Source organism: Leopardus geoffroyi, chromosome B3 (genome assembly GCF_018350155.1).
Source record: "Leopardus geoffroyi isolate Oge1 chromosome B3, O.geoffroyi_Oge1_pat1.0, whole genome shotgun sequence".
Taxonomy (NCBI): domain Eukaryota; kingdom Metazoa; phylum Chordata; class Mammalia; order Carnivora; family Felidae; genus Leopardus; species Leopardus geoffroyi.
The window spans coordinates 62,110,576-62,135,711 of record NC_059337.1 but is presented as its reverse complement, the minus strand read 5'-3'; the positions used below and the strand labels follow the sequence as shown (position 1 = coordinate 62,135,711).

General features: G+C 40.7%; 1 protein-coding gene across 11 annotated transcripts in view; it reads right to left on the bottom strand.

Moving 5' to 3' along the window:
- Window positions 1–13,759, bottom strand: part of INO80 (INO80 complex ATPase subunit) — a 144,677-nt gene extending 130,918 nt beyond the window's left edge. For 4 of the 11 annotated variants that reach the window (XR_006704747.1, XR_006704748.1, XM_045449990.1 and 1 more), the window contains exon 1: window positions 13,251–13,756. The gene's annotated coding sequence lies outside the window, so the exon portion shown is untranslated. Of the gene's footprint in view, window positions 1–8,101; window positions 8,184–13,250 lie in introns of all 11 variants that reach the window. The other 7 variants (XM_045449992.1, XM_045449994.1, XM_045449989.1 and 4 more) reach the window with 6 other exon arrangements.
- Between the last annotated feature and the right edge of the window lie 11,377 nt (window positions 13,760–25,136).

The following is a 25,136-nucleotide window of genomic DNA, read 5'->3' as shown; positions in this document are numbered from 1 at the left end:
AAAAATAAAATCTTTAAAAATACTAAAACAAAAAAAAAGCAAAACAAAAAAGCCAAAATACTTTGGAATAAATTCAACCAAAGAACTACAAGACTTATATATGTACTGAAAACAAGACATTATTGAAAAAAAATAAAGAACTACATAAATGAAAAGATATCCCATGGTTCTTGGATCAAATGATTTGATATTTTGAAGATGGTAATGTATCTAGATTAAATATAACACCTATCAAAATCCAAGCTGGCTCTTTTGCAGAAATAGATAAGCTGATCCTAAAATTCATATGGAAATACAAGGGACCTAAGATAGTCAAAACAATTTTGACAATAAAGAACAAAGCTGGAGGGCTCATATTCCCAATTTCAAAACTTACTACGTAGCTGCAATAGTTAAGATTTGTGGTATGACATAAGGCTAGACATACAGATCAATGCAACAGAATTGAGAGTCCAGAAATAAACCCTTACATTAAGAGTTAACTGATTACAAACAAGGCTGTCAGGATAATTCAATGGGAAAACAACAGCCTTTTCAACAAATGGTGCTATGATTAGAAAAGTCACATGCAAAAAAATGAATTTGTATCTCTTTACACACAAAAATTAACCCGGGAGAGATCACAGAAGGAAAACATAGGGATAAATCTTCATAACCCTGAATGAGGTAATGGTTTCTTAGATATCGTACAATAGCAAAAGCAACAAAAGGAAAAAAAGATAAACTGGATTTCATCAAAATTAACTTTAGTGCTATAAACAAAACTATTAAGAAACTGAAAACCCACAAATGGGAGAAAAGATTTCCAAATCATGTATCAGCTGAGGGAGTGATATCCCAAATACGTATTTTCATAGACTCTGTGCATTAGTACAGGCATCCACACTGTAAACCAGAGGGAACTATTCTGGTACTAAGACTTCCAGCTGCTTCTGGTATTGCATATGATTCCTTACTTACCAAATGAGAAGATAATGTAGAAAGATCTAGGGTTAAGAACAGTCACAATGAGACATAACCAACTAAGAGAAATGGGGATTACTTAGTTTGCTCCTTTTAGAATATATTAAATTGTTGCTTCCCGTAAAATACTAGAGAGTTAGGAAAGACATTATTTTTTATTTTATCAGTAAGGGATACTAGTTAAGCACAGCATATGTTATGGGAGCTTTTAGTATCTACCTTAGACTGGGACTGGAGGAGCACAAAAAAATACTTTTAAGGGACGTGGCTAGAAATTGTGGGTTGGAGCCCCACGTCGGGCTCTGTGCTGACAGCTCAGAGCCTGGAGCCTGTTTCAGATTCTGTGTCTCCCTCTCTCTCTGCCCCTCCCCTGTTCATGCTCTGTCTCTGTCTCAAAAATAAACAAACATTTATATAAAACAAACAAACAAAAAAAACCTCTCAAAACCAGCCTCAGTTGAAAGCAAAAACTCTAGTTACAGAATGATGGGAAGAGAGGACGAGGGACCTACACTGAATAAGAGCACACTAGCATGGGGGGCTTTTCTGTCTCAGATGCTTTCCTAATACTAGCCCATTTAATCCTCACAGTAATTCAAATCTTATTCTCATTTTAATATTTTTTTACTTTTTAAGTTCATTTTTGACACAGAGACAAAGCGTGAGTGGGGGAGGGGCAGAGAGAGGAAGAGAGAGAATCCCAAGCAGCCTCCACACTGTCAGCACAGAGCCCAACTCCGGGCTCAAAACCACAAACCAAGAGATCATGACCTGAGCCAAAGTAGACGCTTAATCAATTGAGCCACTCACACTCCCCAAAACTTATTCTCATTTTAGTTAAGCCAAGTAATTTGCCCAAGCTAGAATAAGAACTCAGATCTATTATTGATTAACACCAAATTCCCAACTCTTCACCACCAGACTGCTATAACAAAAACAAAGAAAAGAAGCCTCGTGATTTGGGTGACCATACCTCCCAGCTGGTTTGCCCAAGACAGAAGTTCATGCCTACTGTTTGTCCTAAGCAAAATTACTAATAATCCCTCTCCTTTCACTTTCACAAGTATCCACCTTTGAACAATAAATTTTTAGTCACCCTAACACATGGCAGATGAGAAGTAAATCAATCACAGAGCAATCTTTTAAATAAAATCCTAGTTGAACCAAAACTTTCCTTTCAGACCATCAAATATTCACTAAGAGGTTATCATATACCAGAAACTGAATGAGAAAACTTGTCCTCAAGGAACAGAGGCAGACAGAGCCCTCTACAAGCAGGCCAGAAACAATCTGCTCAAAGGGATTACTGCAAGAGCCTGAGAACAGTCTAACAATTTAACAAGCCCAGAGTTTACCCAAAGCACAAAGTTTCAGAAATAATTAACACCTGCATTTTAAACTTTTTTTGTAAAGAGGGAGATGGCATGAGCAGGGTGAGGGGCAGAGGGAGGGAGAGAATCATAAGCAGGCTCCACACGCAGCACAGAGAAAACGTGGGGCTCGATCCCACAATCCTAGGATCATGACCTGAGTCGAAATCAAGAGTCAGTCAACTGACTGAGCCACCAAAGCGCCCAACACCTCCATTTTAAATAGAATGAAAAACCCCTGGCCAAAAAAGGAAAGACCTTTCATAAATCTCTAAAAAGACAAAGAGAAAATATTTTGGCCTACCCCACAGGTCTAGTGTAAGAAAAAATGCTTACCCACATTTTCCCTTTCCTAGTATTCTTCATTAATGAAATTGGACTACTATTATGCCAAAATGAAGTATGTTACCAAAAAGAAAAAATTTAAAATGCATTTGATTTCTTCTAGAAAAGTATGATTTCAACTTCCTAGAAGAGTATCTTCACCAAGATAGGGAATAAACACCTTATCAGAATGAAAACAAAAAAACAAACAAAAAAAAGCCTATTACTGCAACTGCCTCTATGGAGTTCCATAGTATAAATAGAATCTTTAGTCAAACAAGCTCAACCCCTATTTATTAAGCATTTAGGGTTTATATATTACTAATCAAAAAATCCAAAAGTGAGGAAATGTTTCCTGAGGTATCAAATGGACCTTTCCACATGGTGACTTAAAAAATTTTTTTCTGGGGTGCCTGGGTGGCTCAGTCAGTTGAGTGTCCCACTTCAGCTCAGGTCATGATCTCACGGTTTGTGAGTTTGAGCCCCGCATCGGGCTCTGCGCTGACAGCTCAGAGACTGGAGCCTATTCCAATTTTGTGTCTCATTCTCTCTCTGCCCCACCCCTAAACATGCTCTGTCTCTGTCTTAAAAAAAATAAATAAAACATTAAAAAAAATTTTTTTTTTCTAATGTTTATTTTGAGAGAGAGAGAAAGAGAGAGAGGATCCAAAGCACGCTCCACGCTGACAGCAGAGAGCCCAATACAGAGCTCAAACTCAGGAACTATGAGATCATGAACTGAGCTGAAGTCAGATGCTTAAGTGACTGAGTCCCTCAGGAGTCCCATTCTTTTTTTCTTCTAGTGAAAAACACCCAAACTGAACTAATAACAATTCATCACATTAAAAATTTGAAAACAGGGGCACCTGGGTGGCTTAGTCAGTTGAGTGTCCAACTCTTGATTTCAGCTCAGGTCATGATCTGACAGTTCATGTGTTCGAGCCCTGTGTCAGGCTCTATGCTGACAGCACAAAGCCTGCTTGGGATTCTCTCCCTCCCTCTCTCGCTCTCTGCCCCTCCCCCCCAAAATAAATAAACTCAAAAGCAATTTTTTTGAAAACAAAACTGAAGAGATCTTACTGAAGAACCAGTGATTTCAACAACTTTTACAGTTAGATCCATGAAGACACTTACCTTTTCCAGAAATGAGACAGATGAGAAAAAGATGCTTCCATATGAGACAAATTAAAGGACAGAGATCGACAACCCAGAAATCTTAACAAACTCAGTTCATTCCTCAGCAAAGGGAAGACAGCATTAGCTTAATAGTTACTCGTGAAAAAGAGGGATCCCTCACAAAGTGCTGGGAAAATTTAGCTATCGATTCCATACAGTTAATTCTTCATTATCATAGGAGAGATGGTAAAAGGTCATTATTGAGAATAAAAAGTAAAAGACATCCAGGGGCGCCTGGGTGGCTCAGTCGGTTGAGCGTCTGACTTTGGCTCAGGTCATGATCTCACAGTTTGTGAGTTTGAGGCCCATGTCGGGCTCTGTGCTGACAGCTCAGAGCCTGGAGCCTGCTTCAGATTCTGTGTCTCCTTCTCTCTCTGCCCCTCCCGAGCTTGTGCTTCGTCTCTCAAAAACAAATAAATGTAAAAAAAAAAAAATTGTTTTTAAGTAAGAGACATCGTCCATAAACAGCCAATATTTCCATTATTCACAATATTTAGTTTTCTTATACTAAAAGTCAATTTTCATTTTGGAAGTGACACACTAACAGAGAAATTCTGTGGAACTATGTTCTCCAAAGAAGCCTGAGAAACCTAAGTTCAGGTAATTCATCTTAGGGACAAACATCTGTAAATAAGCACGAGTTGAACTATATACTAAATTATAAATTAATCTTGCTTTTCAACTGTTAAACATTTAAGTCACTTAGGTGTGTAATGATTTTATTAACACTAAATACATTTACTCTCACTCTCTTCATTATACAGTCATTATACAGTCTACAGTCAATTAGAACAAGGTAGGTATGTTTACATCAAACTATGTGCTCAATAAAACACTTGTTTAATTGAAGTTAGACTTTTTCCTCTCTTCAACAGAAGCCTGGGGGGTGGGAAGGGAGACTTGATTACAAACAATTCCAAGTGGGATTCCAAATTTTCTGACCTTGTATCAAATACTACTGTAATAAAGAGGCTATATACACATTCTTTTGAGAGCTATGTGCCAAATATTTTATACGTACATGCACTTTATATTTGCATGAATTCATTTAATCCTTTTATGACACAGGCACTATTATAACTTCCATTTTACACAGCCAGAAGTGGCAGAGCCAGGTCTGAAATCCAAGAAGTCTGACTCCAAAGTCTCACATACTTAAACTCCAGTATTGTCGCAAGGACCTCAAGCAAACCAGAGGCTCCTGGGGCATAACACTATGTTAATGGAGTATTCTAAGCAGGATATTCATTTATTCATTTAGTTACAACATTACAGACTTGGAAATATTGATTTTATATTATGAGTTATAATCCAATGCTGCTTTGTTTACTTTGCTGCTCAAATCGTACCAGTTTTGGCCATTGAGAGTTCTCAGCAGGCTCCTGTGCTCCTCTGACTTATCCTTATCATGCAATTGTGTTGTTGTGGTGATGCGTGTTAGAGTACTTCCCTACTTTCTGGCACTACAAGATGTTCCAGGCTCATCTTGTATATTTCCTGCCCAGTCCCATAATCAGTCATTTCTCCAAGGAGCTCTTGTTCCTTGTATTAAATAACAACATTATTCACAATTGATCTATGGAGTCAATGCAATTCCAATTAAAATACCAATTAAAATTTCGGGGCACCTAGTTGGCTCAGTCAGTTAAGCATCCAACTTCAGCTCAGGTTATGATCTCATGGTTCAAGAGTTTAAGCTCCTGTCTGTTGTCAGCACAGAACCTGCTTCAGATCCTGTTTTCCTCTCTCTGCCCTTCCCCCACTTGTTCTCTCTCTCTCTCTCTCTCTCTCTCTCTCCCTCCCTCCCTCTCCCTCAAAAATAAACTTTTTAAAAAATCTTTAAAAAAAATGGTATTGGAAATGAAGATCTAGGTACTAGGTGTTGCTACTGGGTTTCCTTCAACCTTCTCAGCGGACACAGCACAGAAATATGTGTGGGTATAAATCCAAGCATGTATACATACACATACATGACTATTTCAATATGTAACCATCTGTGTTAAGCTAAAAATATGAGTTCATGCTGATGTCCCCAACTCCAATCTCTTACCACATGAATCATTCTAGCCTCCGTCCCTTGCTTATCTGTAAATTCACACTCTAACAGTGAGAAGAAACCTGTCTCTTGCCATCCATTTACTTAATTGTTCAATTGCAATATACATGTATATCAGTATCAGAATTAACCTGCACCTTCATGGGATACAACTTTTTTCAACGTTTATTTATTTTTGGGACAGAGAGAGACAGAGCATGAACGGGGGAAGGTCAGAGAGAGAGGGAGACACAGAATCGGAAACAGGCTCCAGGCTCTGAGCCATCAGCCCAGAGCCCGACGCGGGGCTTGAACTCACGGACCACGAGATCGTGACCTGGCTGAAGTCGGACGCTTAACCGACTGCGCCACCCAGGTGCCCCACAACTTTTATCAATTAGACTACAGTGCTTATGTGCAATTCCTTTTGTCTTAGATTCCACTCACTTCCAAGTTTACTTAGGTCAGCACCTCCCTTCCATTTTCAGTGAGGCTGTTTCATATATTTCTAACACAATTAAATTCTCTCGTCACAGTCTGCACTCCTTCCTGGGATCTCTCTACCTCCAAAATGATTTTTGTTTTATTTGTACACATTAAAGTTTACTTTGTGCTGTAAAGCCCTATGGGATTTGAAAAATGCATAATGTCATGTATCCACCATTAAAATATCCAAAATAATAGTTTTATCAAGCAGCACTTTAACTACAGGGGCACCTGGCTGGCTTAGTCAGAATATGCAACTGCTGATGTCAGGGTAGTGAGTTCAAGCCCCACACAGGGTATGGAGCTTACTTTAAAAATAAATTACAAAGTACTACAATCTTCTAAGGAAGCAGCATGGTTGGGCAGAGAAGTTGAAGTCAAAAACTGTAAGTTTAATGCTATCAACAAGCCACAGATAGACTTTAGGACTATCAGCTATCCTCTCAAGGTTCCAACAGCTTCATTATAAAATGAGGAGTTCACTGAGATGATAATAATATATAACATTTATAGGGGCACCTGGGTGGCTCAGTCCAACTTCAGCTCAGGTCATGATCTTGTGGTTTCGGGTTCGAGCCCCGCATCAGGCTCTGTGCTGACAGCTCAGAGCCTGGAGCTGCTTCGGATTCTGTGTCTCCCTCTCTCTCTCTGCCCCTCCCCACTCACACGCTGTCTCTCTCTGCCCCTCCCCACTCACACACTATCTCTATCTCAAAAATAAATAAAAATTTAAAAAGTTTTTTAGTAAGAAGTAATAATATATAACGTTTATTAACACCATGTGTCAAGGATGGTGCTAAGCACTTAACAGGTTATCTTATTTATTTCTAAGAACCATATCAAGTAGACACTATTATTATCCCTATTTAATAGATGGCATTAGGCTTTATACTAACTTGCACAAGATCTCCTAGCCAGAGTTGTAAAGACTCTAGAGCAGGAGTCAGGACAGTATGGCTTGCATATCAAATCCAGCCCACTGCCCTTTTCTTATTCCTGATAGGTAAGAATGTTTTTTACATTTTTAAATAAGTGAGGGAAGAAAATCATTATTTCATGACACATGAAAATTCTATGAAATTAACATGTCAGTGCCCATAAATGAAGGGCAGAGTTGAATGGCTCCAACAGAGAAGGTATGACCAGCAAAGCATATGATTTATTTGACCCTTTACAGAAAAACTTTCCCGAGCCCTACCCCAGAGCCTGGTCTTCTGTTATATTCTAAGAATGATTCTAAAAAAGGCAAACTATTACTAACATTAGAATAACATGCAGGACAGAAATATTTTAGATCCTGAACTAAAATATGTCATGTTGCAAAATACCACATCTCTGAGTTATCTTAAATATTGACATCTAGTGGTATTCATTACATAAACACAAAGGTTAGTGCATTGTAACTATTTTCTTTATTGGTGTATTTTTTCCCTGCCTTATCTTAAAAAAGATTTGAGACTCTTCCTACTCAAAAAAGTTCTGATTTCAACACTTTACAAACTAAAATTTTAGATTAAGCTAATTAAACTGTCAAAAAAGAATGTTACTTGTAATTACAGCTAACACTTGTGGAGAAACTATGTGCCAGAGACCATTCTAAGCAATTTACTCATTTATTTCTCACAATTACCCTCTATGAAGTAGATACTATTACTCTCCTAATTTAACAGATGAAGAGAGTGAGGCTTAAATAGCTTTCCAGAGATCATACAGTTAATAAGAGAGTTAAAATTCGAACTCAGGTTACCTGGCTCTAGGATCTAGAAGGGGCTCGGTGTAATATACTGCCACGGGATTACAGTGCTTCTGTTAACAAGGTAGAACAGGGCCTTTAAACATATGAAAAGAATGCATTTTTTTTTAAAAAGACAAAAAACTACTACTAATTCCTATCAACAACTCAAAAGAAATATTTAGGTTTATACTTCCCCATGGCACCCTAGAGTTTGCATAACCCTGTGTTTATCTTTGCAGAGCCCCTCTGTACTCTCCGCACATACACATACAAGTGGATTAATTCTCTTGTACATCCCCAGAATCTACCACAGTCCCTTGAGTGTGGCAGGTGCTCAACAAATTGTTGTTGGGAAAATCAAAAAGCACTCATTAGGTGTTCAATGAATATTTATCTAATGAACAAAATAAGGAGTTACATAAACCATTAGGTACAAGCATCATCAAATGGCTTGCTGACCTGAAATGAACTAGGACTGGATTATAAAAGTCTCTGGCTTTATAACCATAACATTGTGTCTGGTTTGTTCTTGAACCTTAACCATCTTCCTTGCTAGTAAGTTTCATAAACAAACCACTCATTATACACCTGTCAAACAATATTCATCCTTCAAACTGATTCTAATTTTCCAGGATTATAATGCATGTTTTTATCTAATTCAATTTAATTTAATCATAGTCCATCCCAGTCTTCATCATTTCAATATGGAGTCAAATTTCTTTATCTTCACATGTAAGCCCTACCATTGCCTTCATCATTAACACCGCCATTTTCTGGAAACTTCCCTCCTGTTTATTTTGACATTTTATTTTTCAGTAATCTCTAAACCCAATGTGGGACTTGAACTCACGACCCTGAGATCAAGAGTCACATGCTCCTCCAACTGGTCCAGTTAGGCACCCCTTAATTTATTATTTCCTGAAGTGCAGTAATTGAAATCCATTCTATAGTCTAAGAGTAGACGTAACTGTGGTTTTGTACCAAGATAACGCAGTCCGTTTATTTTTTCATGCCTTTCCAGGGAATGACTAACATTTTGTCGGCCTTTCTGACAACACTCAGGCAACATTCTCAGGAATAAACTGAGCACCTGAACATCCTTTTTACCATATTGATGTTTACTAGCCATTTCTCTGTTCTTGCACAAAACTGTGAAAGATTTATCCTGTTTATTCTACTTAGCTACTAACCTCTTACACAAAAGAGCTAGCTGTCACATACAAACCCAAAGGTACCTTATTTGTTCTTTTACAAGAATATCCTTAGTACCATTATCAAAAGATGACTCTATACTTGAATACGCAGAGACAATCCCATATACCATACAGGTTGTTCCTACTACATAGTTTCCCTTCTCCCAAATCAAAACTAAATGTGTATCATAGGGGACATAGGGGAGCCAGGGTGGTTCAGTCAGTTGAGGGTCCGACTCTTGATTTTGGCTCAGGTCACAGTATCACAGTTCGTGGATTCAAGCCCCAAGTCAGGCTCCACACTGACAGCACGGAGGAGCCTGCTTGGGATTCTCTCTCTTTCTCTCTGTCCCTCCCGTGCTTGTGCTCATGCTCTCTCTCTCTCAAAATAAATAAACTTAAATTTTTTTTAAATGAATGTATGGGGCACCTGGGTGGCTCAGTGGGTTAAGAGTCCAATTTCGGCTCAGGTCATGATCTCACAGTTCGTGAGTTCCAGTCCCGCATCAGGCTCTGTGCTGATACCTCAGAGACTGAAGCCTGCTTAGGACTGTGTCTCCCTCTCTCTTTGTCCCTCCCCCACTGGTGCATATGCTCTCTCTCTCAAAAATAAATAAACATTAAAAAAATTTTTTTAAATAAATATATGTCATAGCTTTTGGCGTATTTCCTCACAGACAAAAATAAACCAACATTCATCAATATGCTGTCTTACAGTTAACATATCATTTAATCTCAGAAGTGAAAATTATTATTCCCATTTTACAGATAAGGAGAACTGAAACTCAAAAATGTTGAGTAGCTTACCCAGGGGTTAAGTGGGACTCAAACCCAAATCTTTTTTTAGTCTAAAAACAATGTCTTTCCATCACATTACCAGGTTTCCCCTTAGCTAAACTATCACTTGCTTTTCCCATAAGAAGTCATGTTCTTGAGAATATGAATTTAAGAGTCCGCATCCTACTTCTTGTTATAGAAACCACTGGTTTGCCCCACATGAAATCACTTATCTATGCATCCAGGCCTCTCTAAGACAAAGGCTTTCTTAAACTAGGGTCCATAAACTTGGATGGGGAAAAATTCACATTCTTATTTTTGCTAAACTGTAACTGAAAATAGCATTTCTTTCATTTCTGAATGTAAGCAGCACACCCCAACTTTTACTATTTGTTTCAGTAATAAAAAGCGTATTTCTTACATCATAAATACGTGAACTATATTTTATACATTTAAATGTCATATTCTGAGAAGGTGTTCACAGGTTTTTTTAGACTGCAAAGGGGTCCAGGGCACATAAAAAATGTTAAGAACCCTGCTCAATAGACTGTCACACAGGCTGTCAAATCCTTGGGTAGTGAAGGTTTATAAAATCACGTCACACAGTTGATTCACAGTCTTTTAGTCCCTTAAAAATATGAATAGCATTTAGTTCCAAAGATTTATTTACTTTTACTTTTTTTAAATGTTTGTTTTTGAGAGAGAGAGAGTGGGGGACAGATGATCCAAAGTGGACTCTGTGCTGACAAGAGTGAGCCCAACACGGGGCTTGAACCCCCAACCGCAAGATCATGACCTGAGCCGAAGTTGGACACTCAACCAACTGAAACAGCCAGGCACTCCCCCAATGATTTTTTAATATCTGTCAATTACATTTATAATTACTGATCTCCTACTTCTGACCTAACATATATGGAAATCTCTCTTATGTACTTATTAAATCCAGGCATTATGCTTTGTGATCTTTTCAACCCTAACAAACCTACCACATCATGATTAGCAAATGAATCGAATGCTTCTATAAGTGAATTTCTAACTTAATGTAAGCCATAGTCTGAATGTTTGTGACCCTCTCCCGACCATCATATGTTTAAATCCTAACTCCAAAGATGATAGTATTAGGTGGGACCAGAGCCCTCAAGATTAGGATTAGTACCCATAATAGGTATTTAGTATTACCAACTCTTCTCATTCTCTGTATGCTACAGCCTATCATGTCAAAATGTTTATGCTTAAGATTCAACTTTAAAACGTCATTTTCCCACACAAATTCAATTTCCTATTAAACCTATCCCATTCTGAACTCTCGAAAATTCATTGTACCCCAGCATTTACATTTTGTGTGAACTTGTATATTGACACGTTAAACCTCGAAGCCAGTTTTAATCTTCTTGAGGGCAGCAAGATGTCTATTATTGCCTCTCTAGCCCCATGTCTACACAAGCAACAGCGGTCAAAAGCTGTTATGATATCTTTCCTTGGTAGTACCATGACAAACTCTTATTACGTGAAATCATAACACCATAGTTTATTGTCTGTTGCTTAGACTTAATCAGATGTTCACCTTGATGTACTCAACACTGTTTTTTATCAGTCATAAGCTTTTCTAATCACGTTTGTGCTCTTTACAGTTACCTATTAAAAGACATGGATCTTTGAAAATTAGTTTGGATTCTTCTGAAACAAAATAAAGAGGAAAAGAACACAGTAAACTAAAATAACAGAATTTAACCCTTAAAAAAACACAAATTTGCTTTATTATCTAGTAAGGTATGTGACTTTTACCACATTTAATAACCTCAAATTGTTGATTTATAGGAAGAGCTTGAGAATTTCAAGCATAAAACACAAAGGGAACGGATTATTACTGGCAGCAAAAGGGAACAAAGTCCTGACACATGCTACCACATGGATGAACATTGAGAGCATGTTAAGTGAAAGAAGCCACTCACAAAAAGACACATATTGTACGATTCCCTTTATACCCAGTAACCAGAATAGACAAATCTACAAAGACAGAAAATACATTAGTGGCTCCTAAGGGCTGCAGGAAGGGTTGATGGGGTAGTGACTACTAAGGTGGCTTTTTGGGGTGATGAATTACATAGAGTTGAAAGATGTACAATTAACTCTGAATATATTAAAAATCACAGAAGCGTACACTTAAAAAGGTTGAGTCTTTTGGTATGTGAATTATATTGCAATAAAGCTGTTGCCTGAAAATAAAACGCCACCACTAGCAAACCAGAATGAAAATCTCCTTGGGAAAGGCAATCATGAAAGTCACTGACTGGAAAACTAAGCTGTTACCTGTGATTTTAGCAAAGTCAACCTCCTAATTTTCTCCCATTCCTCCCAACAAGTAACCTGCTAATTCCATCTCCCATTCCTACCAACAAGTACCCGAACATAAAACTAGGCAGTGTATGTATGAATCAAAGAATCTGCGAACAGTTGGCTGCAAACTAAAATAGTGAGTGCATTCTTAGGCTCTATCACTCCTAAACTGTAGGGGGCTTCCACCCTCGCTGATTACGGAAGTAGTAGTTTTCATCAGCTAGCTCAAGAAGGAATGTCAAAATAGGATGACACTTGCCTGGACACCCTACAAAAGCCTAAAAGACCACAATGGGTGTCCCCTACGCACTCCTAAGTATGTGCACGTGTTAGGCTGTCCCCACCTAACACCAACAAGCAGCACGCACCATTCACCCACATCCCAACTTGCTCCCCATAAACTGACACACTATCAAGCTCTTAGATCTCATTTGTTTAAGAGGACTGATAAAGACCTCACGGAGTCCCCACTCGAGCCTAGCCCCCGCCCTGACCCACCCCACCCCCAAACCCACACACGTGTTAGCCCGACACCGCCCCACCGGGTCCCACGTGCACCTGGTCTAACACACTCCCCACGTGTGGGCGCCCCACGGGCTTCCTCGGCTATCTGAGGTCACCGCGTGACCCCAGGCCTCTAGAGGTATAAAAGGGGGAAGGACGAGGCCCAGGTCCCTGAGGTCCCAACACTACGGGGAGTGTCCACACCCATCCTCCCTATTAACCCCAACAAATCCAAGGGCCGGGGGCGACGGCCCCTTTAAGACGCGGCCCAGTCGTCGCCCGCAGAGAGGGGCGCAACGGGGCCTACACAAATCCCCCTCCGTTCGCCCGCCCACGTCAAGTCGCCTCACCTCGGGCCGCCGGGCCCCGCCGCCGCGGCGGCGGCGGAGGGGGGGCGGGGTGCGGGCGGGGTCCGAAGGGGGGGGTCGCCCCGCCGACGGTGGAGCCGCGGTTCGCTCTCTGAGGCTGTGGGACGGTGACTGCGTTGGGCGTGGACGCTCCTAGCTCGCTCCCTCGGCGGCTCCTGGGACCCCAAGATGGCGGCGGCGCTGAGGCGGCTGCGGGCGCTGGGCCGGCGGCGGCGGCGGCCACTTTCACTCACTGAGAGGAGCGGAGCAGGGACACGGGGAGCCATGGCGGGGGGGAGGAGAGGCGCCATAGCCAGGCCAGAACAATCGAGCCGCTACTCAGCTAGCTTACCCCCGCCCCGCCCACGCTCACTGTTCTTCGCCAGCCCGTGGCCTCTCGCAGTGCCGCTGCCGTCGGCCTCGTGCAGCTCGCACCCCGCCGCTGCCGCCTGACGCCCAGAGCGGACTGGGGTTCGGGGGGAGACCCTGATCCATGCCATCTGAGTGCAGATTGGTCGGGGCTGGGACTGGCGAAGATTGCCGAAAGGCGGCGGGGAGGAGGAGGAGGATGTCATCGCTAGAGTGAGCAAGCAGATCTCGCGGGAGCAAATGTCGCGAGACCTCTCCAGTCCTGCAACCGCCGGAGAAAGGTTACTTTCCCCGGAAGTAACGTCAATCGAAACGGCCTGGGATCCTGGGAGTATTTGTTTCCGCAGGCAGGAGTTGGGAGGGTGCTTATGATTAGTTTGTTAGAGGCCACCGAACACTGAGATCACTTGAGGGAAGGGTTAGGCTCCGGTGTGATGGTTTATCCTGTTTGCAGCCACTGTAGGCGGGTTGGGAAAGTACCTGCTGTGTAGAGCCACTCTTTCAATACGGTACAGGTTTGGGCTTCCCTTTAAGGCTTAGGGACCAAAATCACGATGCTGTGGCCTCGTTAGGTAAATGCCTAGGTGGATCTTTAGGAATCAAGGACTTGGGAACACATAAAACTGTCACCGGAAATGTCTTTCTGTTCTCACACCCACCGAATGAGCCTGATGTCTGTTCCAGCTCCACAGTGCAAGCCCCGTGCTAGCCACGTTTACTAAAGTTAGTGAGATTCAGTTAACAGGATCTGTGATTAGAAGTACCTAGTGAAGCCTAACTGAAGATAAGGATTAGATTTTCCTACAAGTGAACTATGCTGCAGTATTTCAGTTTCCTCACATTTAATGCTTTAAATCCTTTAGATCTGGCCCTTAGCATTTAAGCAGAACAGCATTTCCTTAAGGTCATTAAGTAGACTTCTACATGTGCTAAATTCACTGCACTTTTAAAAAGTGAATTTTGAAAAAAGTTAATTTTGCTTAAAGGCAAAAGTATGGTACTTTCCGTAAGAAAGAAGGGGACGTAGGGAAACGCAAGTATTTGCTCATTGGCGGGGTGGCGGGGTGGGGCTAATAAACTAAAGTGATTGGTGTCTGGCAGGAGAGGAGGGTGGGAATAAGGGGAGGAGTGGAAACAAGGCAGCAGGATTGAGGAGGGAGTGTACAACAGGGAGTCCTGTTGTAAAGGACTGATTCTTTTTTTTTTTTTTTTTTTTAATGTTTTTACTTATTTTTGAGACAGAGAAAGACAGAGTATAAGCCGGGGAGGGGCAGAGAGGGGAGAAGGGGGACACAGAATCCGAAGCAGGCTCCAGGCTCTGAGCTGTCAGCACAGAGCCCGACGCGGGGCTCAAACTCAGACTGTGAGATCAGGACGTGAGCTGAAGTCAGACGCTCAACCAACTGAGCCACCCAAGCGCCCCAGTAAAGGACTGATTCTTAAAACCATAGTTATGTTTCACATACTCCCAAAATTAAACACCTAAAACCAACTAAGATAATATTTGAGTAACAATGAGCTGACTGTAGTATAGACCAAAAGGAAAAGAATAAAGGGGATAAAGTCAGTAATCCCCTAGAGGGACCAAAATGCAGGTAGTAGAGTCTTAAAGTTCAAGTGTGGGTTGACTGTTTTATTTCTTTTCTATTGCTGTGCTAATTACCACAAATGCAGTGGCTTAAAATAACACGTATTTAGTATCTTACAGTGCTATAGATCAGAAGACTGATAGAGGTCTCAAAATGGGCTAAAATCTCAAGGTGTTGGCAGGGCTGCCTTACTTCCTGGAAGCTCTTTGGGAGAATTACTTCCTTTTCTACCTTCTAGAGGCTGCTCCCATTCTTTGGCTTGCAGTTCCAAAGCCTCCATTTGCAGAGCCAGCAATGGCAGGTTGGGTTCTCACATCGTGTCCAGCCAACTCTTACCCTTTTTCAGCACCCTCGTGATTATATCAGGCCCACCAAGATAATCCAGGATAATCTCCTTGTTTTAAAATCAACTGATTAGCAACCTTAAATTCACCTGAAACCTTAATTACCCTTTGCAATATAACCTAACATTTGCAGGTTCTGTGGACATCCTGAGGGAGAGGGCATTATTTTGTTCCCTGCATCTGTCCTAAAACCTCTGAAGTACAACTCTGTTTTCATCTGTGATTCTCACACTAAAGTCCAGCTTTTTCCAATCTCTAATGCAGTCTTACATTTTTTTAATAGTTTGTTTTTTTTAGTAATCTCTACACCCAACTTGTCGCTCAAATTCACAACCCCAAGATCAAGAGTTGCATACTCTTCCAACTGAGCCAGCCAGGCATCCCTACAATCTTACATTCTTGATTAAAAGTATATACATTCTTGGGGTGCCTGTGTGGCTCAGTCGGTTAAGTGTCCAACTTTAGCTCAGGTCATGATCTTGCGGTTGGTAAGTTCGAGCCCACACAGGGCTCTGTGCTGACAGCTCAGAGCCTGGAGCCTGCTTCGGAATCTGTGTCTCCTTCTCTCTCTGCCCCTCTCCTGCTCACACTCTGTCTCTTCCTCAAAAATAAACACTAAGAAATAAATAAAGTATGTACATTCTTTGCCTCAGAGATTTAGTACATCATATAAAATTTGATCCACGATTTCTTGGGAATTTGGATTTAAATTGAGATTTAATATTTTTCAGAAATATGATTTTACATTAAAGTTCATCGTAACATTTTGTTTACTATCCAAATGGAAGAGTCTCTTTGGCTTGAATGTTTTCACAACCATTCAATATGCAGTATTTAATTTTATCAGGGTAATGTTTAAAATACATTAGAGGGGCATTTGGGTGGCTCATTTGGTTAAGTGTCTGACTTCGGCTCAGGTCATGATCTCACAGTTGGTGAGTTTGAACCCCACGTCATGCTCTCTGCTGACAGCTCAGAACCTGGATCCTTCTTGAGATTCTGTGTCTCCCTCTCTCTCAGCCCCTGCGCTGCTCAAGCTCTGTCTCTCTCTCACAAGAATAAATAAACATTAAAAAATTAAAAAATAAAATACATTAGAAAATAAAAAATACAGAATTTTTTTTAAGTAAGTAGGCTCCATGTCCAATGTAGGGCTTGAACTCATGACCCTGAGATTAAGGGTCACATGTTCTACCAACTGAGCAAGTCAGGTGCCCCAAAACATACAGAATATTTTTTTAATGTTTTATTTTTATTTTATTTTTGAGAGAGAAACAGCACGGGCGGGGGAGGGGAAGACAGAGAGGGAGACACAGAATCCGAAACAGGCTCCAGGCTCCAAACTGGCAGCACAGAGCCTGACATGGGGCTCGTACACTCGAACCACAAGATAATGACGCCAGCTGAAGTCGGACGCCCAACCGACTGAGCCACCCAGGCACCCCCATAATATTTTTTAATGATCACTTTGCACTTAACAAATGGACACTTTAACCAATGGAGCCACCCAGGCGCCCCAAACAAAACATTTAAAAAAGAAAAAGACCGGGGCGCCTGGGTGGCGCAGTCGGTGAGGCGTCTGACTTCAGCCAGGTCACGATCTTGCGGTCCGTGAGTTCGAGCCCCGCGTCAGGCTCTGGGCTGATGGCTCAGAGCCTGGAGCCTGTTTCAGATTCTGTGTCTCCCTCTCTCTCTGCCCCTCCCCCGTTCATGCTCTGTCTCTCTCTGTCCCAAAAATAAATAAAAAAACGTTGAAAAAAAAAAAAAAAGAAAAGAAAAAGACCAAATGAACTGTACATAAATGCTGTGGTCCATGTACTATTTTTCACAGAGGTGTGGGGGGTAGGTTAGCAATTTGAAACTAATGTGTACGCTAGAATTAAACAAATATATTGTAGATCATGAGCTGAATGCCTCAATGTTAGAGAAAAAAGTTATTAACTAAGTAAAAGGGCAAAGCTAAAATTAAGCTTGTGGTGCTAGATTGTTGGAATCTGAGGTATTAGTATAAGTTTATGGTTTTAATTTATGTACAGGTACAGAAATATGGATTGGTGGGTATGTGTGGATTAATATAAATATATTTGAAAAAAATTTAATAAATATATTTGCTAGTTCTGTCTGCTATAGGTATCTACAAGCAATAAAGATACCTAGTACACGGGTACTTATTTCTAAACACCATTCTCCAATAAAAAGAACAAGGAGAACCTTGGAGAAATGATTGATTCAAGATGAGCCTAGAATATCTTGTGGTGCCAGAAAACAATGTTCAAAAAAGGACATCACAAAAACAGGAGCCAACCTGAAAGGGCTCTTACTAGCCAAAACAGAAGATACGTAACGATAATATTGCATTCTGACCTATAGATATTTATTTTTAATGTGCATCTATACTGATACAGTAATTGAGGTTTTTTGTTTATCATTTTTAGAGAGAGCGTGAGTGGAGGAGAGGGGCAGACAGGGACAGAGGAGAGAGAAAGAGAGAGAAAGAGAAGCCCAAGCAGGCTCCACACTTACTGCAGAGCATGACAGGGGCCCCAATTCCACAATCCTGAGCTGAAATCAAGACTTGGATGCTGAACTAACTGAGCTACCCAAGCACCCCAATAATTGGTTATTTAAATGAATGAGGGAGAAGAGATAGGTCTTTCATATTTATTTAGTAATTTCTACACCCAATGTGGGGCTCGAGATCAAGGGTCACACAATCTTCTGACTGAGCCAGTAAGGCACCCCAAGACAACTCTTTCTTAGAGTAGAATTCCATTTACTAAGTGTAGAAGGTAAGAGAGATAACAAAAATTGCCATTAAGCAAACACTACAGTAGTGACTCTTGCAGACAAAATCCACTGATGGATGCTAAATTCGTGGGTGAAAATTTAAGGATTTACGTAGATTCAAAGTGTCTCACCCAAGATACATTTTAGCACAAAAGAGAAAGGTGGTAAATTTACAATGGTGAAGCTTGGCAGAACCACCTTAACCAAGTGATCGATCTGAACATAAGTAATAAGACATATGGTATGACGGGTAAGATTCCTATACATGTACAAGGAGCTTCTAATCCCCAAGGGGCTGAACTGGAGCAGTGGGTTAAAATAGACAGGCACTTCCAGAACCATCGGATTGTAGAGGGGGAAAACAAGTATCCAAAAATGTAGGGTGCTCCTCTAGGTAGCCAAAACAATAAGTGTCAAATGGTAAAATAAAACCAAAAGGTGCTAGAAGAAAGCACTGATTAACATTTTTAACCTTGGAGTGAAGGATCCCTTTTAAGCCTGCCATAAAAGGATGACATAGAGAAGTCAGAAAATAAAAATGCTGATAAATATAACAAAAACAATATAACCTAACCTAAAAATCACCATAAGTCACAAAAAGAAGCCAATTTCTTTAATATACAAGGAGCATTTATGTACCAAATTTTAGAAAGTAACAGCCTAAGAGGAGAAGAGGCAAAGAAGAAAACACACAATTCATTCATTTGTTCAGTAAGTGTTTGCTGAACGCTTAATATTTGCAAGGCACGGTTCTAGCACTGGAGATGTGGCTTTGCAAAAAACAACAAAAAGGAGTGCCTTATTGTCTCAATCCATAGAGCATGCAACTCTTGATCTCAGGGCCCTGAGTTCAAGCTTCACACTGGGTATAGATCCTACTTACACATGCACACACACACACACAATTAAAAAAATAATTAATGGGGCATCTGGGTGGCTCAGTCAGTAAGCATCTGTCTCTAGATCTCAATGTAGGTCTTGATCTCAGGGACTTGGTTCAAGCCCCATGTTGGTTCAAGCCTTGGTTCAAGCCTCCACACCTAGCGTGCAGCCCACCTAAAAATATACATCTATAATTTTAAAAATAGCAATTAAAGGAGAGTCTGGGTGGCTCAGTCAGTTAAGCATCCGACTCTTGATTTCAGCTCAGGTCATGTTCTCGTGGGTCATAAGGTCGAGCCCCACATCAGGCTCCATGCTGACAGTGTGGAGCCTGCTTGAGATTCTCTCTCTCTACCTCTCTATCTGTGCCTCCTGTGCTCACTCACACACACACTCTCTCTCTCTCAAAATACATGAATGCACTTTAAAAAGAAGTAATTAGGGGCGCCTGGGTGGCGCAGTCGGTTAAGCGTCCGACTTCGGCCAGGTCACGATCTCACGGTCCGTGAGTTCGAGCCCCGCGTCGGGCTCTGGGCTGATGGCTCAGAGCCTGGAGCCTGTTTCCGATTCTGTGTCTCCCTCTCTCTCTGCCCCTCCCCTGTTCATGCTCTGTCTCTCTCTGTCCCAAAAATAAATAAACGTTGAAAAAAAAAAAAATTTAAAAAGAAGTAATTAAAAAAGAAAAAGAAGGGGAGACTGGTTGGCTCACTCAGTAGAGCATGCAACTCTTGACCTTGGGGTTGTGAGTTCAAGCACCACATTGGATATAGAGATTACTTAAAAATAAAATCTTTAGGGGCGCCGGGGTGGCGCAGTCGGTTGGGCGTCCGACTTCAGCCAGGTCACGATCTCGCGGTCCGTGAGTTCGAGCCCCACGTCGGGCTCTGGGCTGATGGCTCAGAGCCTGGAGCCTGTTTCCGATTCTGTGTCTCCCTCTCTCTCTGCCCCTCCCCCGTTCATGCTCTGTCTCTCTCTGTCCCAAAAATAAATAAACGTTGAAAAAAAAAAATTTTTTTTAAAAAAATAAAATCTTTAGGGGAGCACCTGGGTGGCTCAGTCGGTTAAGCGTCCCACTTTGGCTCAGGTCATGATCTCGCAGTTTGTGAGTTTGAGCTCCGTGTTGGGCTCTGTGCTGACAGCTCAGAGCCTGGAGCCTGCTTCGGATTCTGTGTCTCCCTCTCTCTCTGCCCCTCCCCGACTTGTGTCTCTCTATATCAAAAATAAATAAATGTAAAAAAAAAATAAAATAAAATATTTAAAAAACAACAACAAAGAAAAATAAATATCAAAGGTTGATAAATATATGAAAAGATTCTCAACCTCACTTAAAAGCAAGTAAATACTTTCTTTTGAATTGAGATACTATTTTTCACTTACCTAATTACCAAAGATTAAGCTTAGTACAGGTAAGGCCAAGGGGATATAGGCACCACTATACACTAAAGAAGTCTAAATAGGCAGCATCATTTATTTTTTTTGAGAGAGAGAGCACAAGCAGTGGAGGAACAGAAAGAAAGAGGGAGAGAGAGAATCTCAAGCAGGCTCCACACCATCAGCACAGAGCCCAGTGCGGGGCTCAAACTCACAGAGAGATCATGACCTAAGTGGAAATCAAGAGTCAGACGCTCAACTGAGCCACCCAGGTTCCCTTTGTCAGCATCTTTTTAAAGGACTCTTATTTATTACTTTAACACGTCTGGTGTGTTTGAGGTTTGATTAAGTATCTATTATTTACTCTTTATAATTCAAAAAACGATTATACAATAGTCCCAATTTGTCCATGGTTTCACTTTGTTGTTTTTGTTACCTGAGGTCAACTGCAATCCAGAAGCCAATGATCTTCCTAACAGATTCTCAGAAGGTTAATAGTAGCCTAACTATATACTTCACAATGCCTACATCATTCACCTCACTTCATCTCATTAGATAGGCATTTTGTCATCTCACATCATCACAAGAGGGTGAGGGCAGTATAGTATTTAGAGAGAGACCAAATTCATGTAACTTTTTTTACAGTATATTGTTATAATTGTCCTATTTTATCGTTATCGTTGTTGTTAATCTCTTACTATGCTTAATTAATTTTTTTAATGCTTATTTATTTTTGAGAAAGAGGGAGAGAGACAGAGCATGAGCAGGAAAAGGGTAGAGAGAGAGGGAGACACAGAATCTGAAGCGGGCTCCAGGTTCTGAGCTGTCAGCACAGAGCCTGATGCGGGGCTCAAACTCTTGAACTGCGAGATCATGACCTTAGCTGAAGTCAGAGGTTTAACCAACAGGCGCCCCTCTAGCTTTGTATTCTTATTATTCATTCAGCAAATATTTACTGAGCTAATTGCTGTATGCCAAGCAATGTGCCAAACACTGGGTATATAGTCTAATAAGGGAACATCAGATTAAATAATCACAGCATAACATGATGAGTACAGTATAAGAAGTTTGTATTTGGGAAGCTGAGAGGAGGCATCAGTAACTGCCAGCAGACTTATCAGAAGAGTTTTCAGAGGAGATAACTGAGCCAATTCATGACAGAAGAGGAGTGGTTTTTTGCCATGGGTTTGCCATCCAATAAACAAGTGGGAAATTAGAAGAACCACATCAATATCAAAGTCATCAGGAAGGTAGATTTAGATACGGCGACCATCTCTTCAATTACAAATGTGATGAAAGAAAGGAACCATTGAGAGTTGGAGAAGGAGGCTGGTGATGTGGAGACACCTTGGTGTAGACACTGAAGGCTGAGCATGAACATGACACCATCATCAATATCTCCCTCATGAAATTTTGAACTGTATTTAATAACCCACGTCACAAGATCCTCATAGAAAACATCATTACAGGAACATATCAGGCTGACATTGCTGTTCTAATTATTGCTACTGATAAAATACCAGGCTACTCCCTCAAGGAATAGGCAGACCGGTGAGCTTGGAATATCAGTCTGTATTTTTCTTTCCTTGCAATGTCCTTTTCAGATTTTCATATCAAGGTAATGTTGGCCTCACAAACTAATTTGTAAGTGTCTTTGTTCTATGAAAGAATTTGTGTGATTATTTTTAAGGCCTTATTTGTTAGAGATATATACTGAAATATTTACAGGAGAAATTATATAACCTAGGATTTGTGTTAAAATGATTCAGGGGCACCTGGGTGGCTCAGTTGGTTAAGTGTCCGACTCTTGGTTTTGGCTCAGGTCATGATCTCATGGTTCGTGAATTCAAGCCCTGCATTGGACTCTGTGATGACAGTATGAAGACTGCTTGGGATTCTCTCTCTCCCTCTCTCTCTCTGCCCCTCCCCTGCTCACTCTTCTCTGTCTCTCTCTCAAAAAAAAAAATAAATAAATAAATAAATAAATAAATAAATAAATAAAAAGATTCAGAAAAAAGTGAAAAGATGAAACAAGAATGATAGAATGTTCTGCAAGTATAATTATGGGTACCTGGGAGTTTATTATACCATTTTACATACTATTAAATTTTTTCCCAATGTTTTTTATCTTTCATAATTTTTTAAGTTTGTTTATTTATTTTGAGAGAGAGAGCACAAGCAGGGGAGGGACAGAGAGAGAGGAATAGAGAGAGAATCCGGAGCAGGCCCTGCACTGTCAGTGCAGAGCTGTATGTGGGGCTCAAACTCACGAACCATGATATCAAGAGCCGAAATCAAGAGTCAGATGCTTAACTCACTCAGGCATCTAGGCACCCCTATTTTACATAGTTTTAAATATATTAGACATTTCTGTAAGAAAATGTGTTTTTTTTAAGGGAAAAATTCTGGCTAGTATATTTCAGCACACTCTAGTTATAATATTGACCGAACTTAGAAACTCAATCTTCACTCAAACTCGGTGATAAAAACAATCTGCCCTTCCCCGGGAAAAAAAAGACACAAGGATTGTCAATTTGACTAGTTGGATGTAGAGGCAATCCAAGGCTTCAAAGCATGTTTGCTTCAGTGGAAACTCCTTACAGGTGACCTACTATGCCTTGATCCATGTCATGTTAGAGTTTGGCTCCGGCACTTATCCCCAATTCAACCAGAAATGCTACTGGAAGGGCACCTGGCTGGCGCAGTTGGTGAGGCATCAGACACTTAACCACCCAGGCGCCCCAACCCTCCTCATTTTTAATGGAATTATTTGGAGGTCTTTTGCTACTGAGTTGCATTGTTGTGTCCTCTTTATGATATCTTCTTAATGTCACAAAGATTTTTCTCCTGTGTTTTCTTATAGAAGTTATATCTTAGGTTTTAAGGATTTAGGTCTGTGATCCTTTTTAAGTTACTTTTTATAATCTGTTGCAAGGCAAGTGTCAAGGTTCATTTTTTTTTTTTTTTTTTTTACATATGGATGTACAATTGTTCCCACAACCATTTTCTGAAAAGATTATCCTTTCTCCATTGAATCGTCTTAGAATCTTTGTTGACAATGAATTGACCACATATATGTGAGTCTGTATCTGGACTCAATTTTTTCCATTGATATATATATTTATACCAATACCACACAGTCTTTTTTTTTTTTTTTTCAACGTTTATTTTTATTTTTGGGACAGAGAGAGACGGAGCATGAACGGGGGAGGGGCAGAGAGAGAGAGGGAGACACAGAATCGGAAACAGGCTCCAGGCTCTGAGCCATCAGCCCAGAGCCCGACAAGGGGCTCGAACTCCCGGACCGCGAGATCGTGACCTGGCTGAAGTCGGACGCTTAACCGACTGCGCCACCCAGGCGCCCCAGTCTTATTTTTTTTAATGTTCATTTATTTTTTTGAGAGAGAGACAGAGTATGAGCAGGGGAGGGTCAGAGAGAGAGGGAGACACAGAATCTGAAGCAGACTCCAGGCTCCAAGCCGTCAGCGCAGAGCCCGACATGGGGCTTGAACCCACGAACAGTGAGATCATGACCTGAGCTGAAGTTGGAAGCTTAACCGACTGAGTCTCCCAGACACCCCAATACCACACAGTCTTGATTATTATAGCTTCAGAATAAATGTTACAATTAGATAGTAAAATCGTCCAACTATGTTCTTTTTCACAGTTGTTTTGGCTATTCGAGAGCCTTTGCTTTTTCATATACATTTTAGAATCAGCTGACCAGTTTCTACCCCCAAATTTGGGAAGAATTAATAGTTTAACAATAGTGACTCTTCAACACATAAACAAGGTCTCTCCATTTATTTAAGTCTTCCTTAATTTCTGTCATCAACTGTAGTTTCAAAATACAAATCTGTTAGATTTATCCCTAAGTATTTCATGTTATTTTTTCTCTTGTAAATGGCATTTTTAACACTTTAATTTCCAGTTACTTGTTGCTATTACATAGAAATGTGGGAACACCTGGGTGGATCAGTCAATGAAGTGTCCAACTCTTGGTTTCGGCTCTGGTCAAGATCTCATGGTTAGTGGGTCCAAGCCCTGTGTCTGGCATGCACTCTCAGCGTGGAGCCTGCTTGGGATTCTCTATTCTCCTGCTCCCTTTCTCTCTGCCCCTACCTCTCTCTCTGTGTCTTAAAATAAATAAACATAAATAAAAGAAATGTGATTAGTATATATTAATCTGTGTCCTACAACACTGTTATTCTCACAGTTCTAGTAGCTTTTTTATAGATTCTCTAGAATTTTCTGTGTAGGTGATCATGTTGTCTTTGGGGTTCTTTTTAATTTAATTTTTTAGCTTTTTATTTTTTTATTTTTTTAATTTTTTAGCTTTTTAAAAATTTTAATGTTTATTTTTCAGAGAGAGAGAGAGAGAGAGAGAGAGAGACAGAGTATGAGTGGGGGAGGGGCAGAGAGAGAGGGAGACACAGAATCTGAAGCAGGCTCCAGGCTCTGAGCTGTCAGCACAGAGCTCAATGCTGGGCTCAAACCCACAAACTGTGACATCATGACCTGAGCCAAAGTTGGACACCTAACCATCT